The sequence below is a fragment of the Lissotriton helveticus genome, chromosome 12 (genome assembly GCF_964261635.1).
Source record: "Lissotriton helveticus chromosome 12, aLisHel1.1, whole genome shotgun sequence".
NCBI lineage: Eukaryota > Metazoa > Chordata > Amphibia > Caudata > Salamandridae > Lissotriton > Lissotriton helveticus.
Window position 1 is genome coordinate 467,421,383 of NC_136073.1, and position 4,429 is coordinate 467,425,811.

Below are 4,429 nucleotides of genomic sequence, written 5' to 3' on the forward strand. Positions count from 1 at the left end.
TCCTGTGCCCTCCATTATTACTTTGATAAACATTTATTGCCGCCTGGGTTGTTACTCTCATAGCGGACATGTGTAAATGTCAGTTCGGGTAAGAGATCCAAACAGGCTTTTTGGTGTTGGTATGGTTTGGGAATGTGTGGGAACTGTTTCTGTGCATGTTGTAGTACAATACATACATGTCTCATCACCATGGATCAAATTACATGTTGCACCACTCCCATGACATGACAGTCACCCTTCTTGACAGTCATCTGTAGTGGAGTGCGGGCTCTGGTGAAGGCATCAATGTGTGCAAACCTTGCCCCTGACACATTGCGGATGCCACGGGTTGACATTGTGTGGGACATCACAACAACAGGCTCTATGGAGAATTGCAGCCTCGCTGTCTGCAGCAGGATGTGTTTGGCTCATCCACTTAATCTTGTGTGCCAGTACATTTGGATTTCCAACAACCATGTTGTGAAGGTGGGGGCCAGCGAATGTCCCACATGTTCTGTCAACTGTCCTGTGAGTCTGTTTGTATGGATGCATTGCCCTTTGTGCCAGTATGTCATGTCACTGTCACGTCGCTTCCTCAGGGCCGGTGGAGAACACTGCTTTGCAAGCCTTCTCGGTAAGTTGATGAGAAATTTCTAATCCCATGAAGCCAAGAACGTGGCGCTGATGACGTCACAACGTTGCGCTGTAGCATATGTAAACGCGTCCATGGCACCAGTCGGGTGCCCTTAATTCCAGGATTCTCTTGTGGCGTGCTGCATATCCTGGTCACGGTAGGGGTGCTTTTGTGCTATCGCTCCTCATTACTCTCTGTTGAGTTCCGGCCCAGCAGCTTATTCTGTTTGGCTCTTGCGGGGCTTCCTTGTGTTTACCTAATTCCCTCCCTCGTTGGACGAGCTTCTTAAGGCTCCTGCGGGGGCTGTGTAATTTCCCTTCTTGACCCTCACTGATTCCCTTGGGTAACTACGGATTGTTGGCTTTGTGTGAGACGTGCTGCAGCGCATTTGAATGTCTGTTTATTGGACCTTATTCATACACTGTGATTTTCAGGATTACCGCATGGCTTTAATTGCCTTGAAGCAGCCTACACAGCATTATACCCCTTCATATCGCTGCAATACTCTGCTACCTTTTATGTGTCTTCTGTGATCCCTGTGCTAGTTGCACAATCCTTGGAACAGGATCATAATATTGGCCATTTCTTTTGAAACTCGTACAACATAATCTTTGGTGTGTTATGGTGTTTCATCACCTTTCCATGTGCTATGAATTCATGTGGATTGTTCATCTCTGTTTTCACAGCAGGGGCTTGTAGAGCTCGTCCTGAAGTAAGCTCAAATTTCCCAGTTACGTGGCTGTTAAGATTTTTTGGGGAATGTTGATAACTGCTGGATAAATACAAGTAAACGTATGGAACAGCCTTGTTTGTAAGTGTGTAGTAATGTCCTTGTTCGATCCTCAGATCTAGTAGCACTTTCATCACTGTGATCCCAACTAGGATACAGTGGCTGTTGTTTTCCTTTACAGGTGTTACTGTTACAGTATAGGTCCTGAGGTATTCTGTGATTCAGTGACAAGAAGTGTTGAATCCTTATCCTTGTTTACCTTTGTTTCAGATCTCCCTCCCTGCCGTCCCCTTCCTTATCTTCCCTTCCCTTCGCCTGATCACCCTTTTGAGTCTGTCATTTCTACTCAGACCAAGGGGCTGTTGGGAGATGGACCACTTTGAGCATCGTACGTTTCTGAGGATTCAAGGCCCTGACAGTCACAGGCAGTCCTGTGCACATTGTTTCACCAGCAGTACAGGTAAACTCATTACATGACTGTTATTTTCTTCAGAGCAATGACACTGGCCATGGACATTGGCTCATGCAGCATGGCCTCAACACATACTTGATCCGTTTGTGTAGTACATGTGTTCACCACAGTACAATGTGCCTCATCTCTGTCCCCGCAGATCTCTTGCCACTTTGCATGCGTCATCTATGGCATAATTGACAAAGATTGTGCATATGGGAGTATGTGTACTTTGGCAACATGCATGTAGTTCTTCATGGCTAATGATCCCTATTGTGCATTAAGTACTTGCTTGTGTATGTATTTGTGCAGGTTGCTACCCACAACGGGCACGCAACACCTGCTGACGCTGTGTGTCCTGGGCGCAGCTTGACCTTTTGGAGCCTGATCCTGTGCCTGTCATTTTTGGTGATTGTTCGTCCATTTTCTTTGAGTGACCCATGAGTAAGCAGACTCTCCTTCCTTTCCATACACATGTTACACTGTGCCTTTCTAACCTCCTTGTCTTTGTGTGCTAGTTTTTGCCTAGTGTCTCACCCCTTCCGCCGTCAGGTGTTCACTCATTCCTGCTGCTGCCTCCCCTGCGGCACCGCCCCACCGAGTGCCCGGATTCTGCAACCCACATGCCTCCCAGATGCTCCTCCCTCCTTCCACCCATTCTTAATGCAGACAGGAGCTTGTCTGTGCCACTGTTGCGCCGCCTCTGTGCCAAAGGCAGGACCATAAGCACCCGTCAGCGCCTGCAACGTGCACAGTGCAAGACCCTCTGGTCCATGCATGACCCACGTAATGCAACAGACTCATGCTCCAACCACCCTCCAAACAATGAACACCAGACAATCAACCACCTGCTATCAGGCAACCCCTAAGCGCACACACGACAGCTTTGCATGCTGTGTGTGCAACTCCTACTGCTTACACCACGCTGCCCCGCCTAACAGACCATGTCCGTACAACCAGGTCATGTGCCTCCTACTGCACACCCACTCCATCCACCAGCACGCCATTGGACTCTGTTACCTCCTCAACACAACAGCCCCACATGTTGCCTTCATTACAGTAACCTGGTTGAACGCATCCTCAGCACACAACTTCAACATTGCCATCACAGATGGATACAAGATCACCGGCAGGGACCCCACCAACAATCCAGGAGGATGAATTGCAATTCATTCAGAAGTACACCCCCAGAGTCACATACAACACCAAGGACACACTCACCATTGTCAAGCACCTGCACTTCAGGTTTCACACCAACCCCCTGACCACCCTCAGTCTAACACTCATCTACAGATCTCCAGGCCTACACCCACAATTCCGCTAAGCCATCTACAACTACATCAGCACGCAGGCCCTCACCTACACAGACTACATGTGGCTGGGGAACAGCAACTTCTGGCTGGAGGACAACCACACCACCATCCTTCATTGGTACATCAACATTTGCATCCAGTTCTACGACAAGCAACACACTGCCCACTCGGTCTTTGGAAAGTCGAGAGAACGGACGGATTGAATACATGTCCTGTTGCTGAATTGCATCTAAGTGATGAGAAGCCCTTCATGATTATTCAGTCATAGGTGATCTTTGGTGAATATAAATCCAGAATCATTTTTGGAGAGGTGGTTCCAGGTATTCCGGCTACTTCCACCGTTTAATTATGTATGTGTGTGCAACTACATCGTCCTGATGATGGTGCCATGGATCTGGTAGACCAACGGGGACCGAAACGTCGACGCCCATCACCGTTTTGCTAATTTGTTCAAATTTGATTATATTAAAAAAATTCATATATGACTGTGATCATTCATGAAATATGGTATTTCAGTTGTCCATAATTAGAGCAAAAGGTGGTCTGACACTACTGTAAAACAGTTGTACTTTTTTCAGTGTTGTGTTTGTTGCCAATTACGAAAAAGATACTTTGAATAAAGAATAAATATCATTTTTTGATGCAGCCAGGTATAAACATTGGTTTATATACTTTTCTCCTGCAGGCATTGAATTACTGATCACGAATGTGACAAAATATGAATAAGAAGCTTATTTGAATGGTTCCTCGAGGGGCACCATCCGTGCGTCCAATGATATTAGTATGGCGTTTTCTTCCTTCTTGTGTGCAGTAACATGCAGAACTCCATATAGACGCCTCAGATTGAGTCTGGTACTTCTATGAGGCAGGAATCCTGACTGATCAGGGTGTATTATGGAGGATGTCACTCTGTGAAGCCAAGGTGCAATGGCCTTCGCGAGTACCTTGACTTCTACATTTAGAAATGAGATCCGTCGGTACGAATAACAGTTTTTTGGGGGGTTTGCCTATCTTAAGTATGTCCACAATCGTGGCGAGTCGTTGGTCCACTGGTAACTTGCCCACTTTTACCGCCTCCTGGAACATATTGAGCATATGTTTTGCTACCGTTGTGGCCACCCCTTTATACATTTTGACTGGTATACTGTTTGGTCCAACAGTTTTGCCGGACTGTAAATCACAGATAGCCTGTGTTATTTCCCCAACTGTTAATTCTGTCTCGAATTCCCCATGCTCGTTTGTTGATAGCGCGGGGATACGGATATCTTTTAGTAAATCTGCACAGTTGCTTCCTGTTGTAGTGGGTGTGGTGAAGTAGAGTG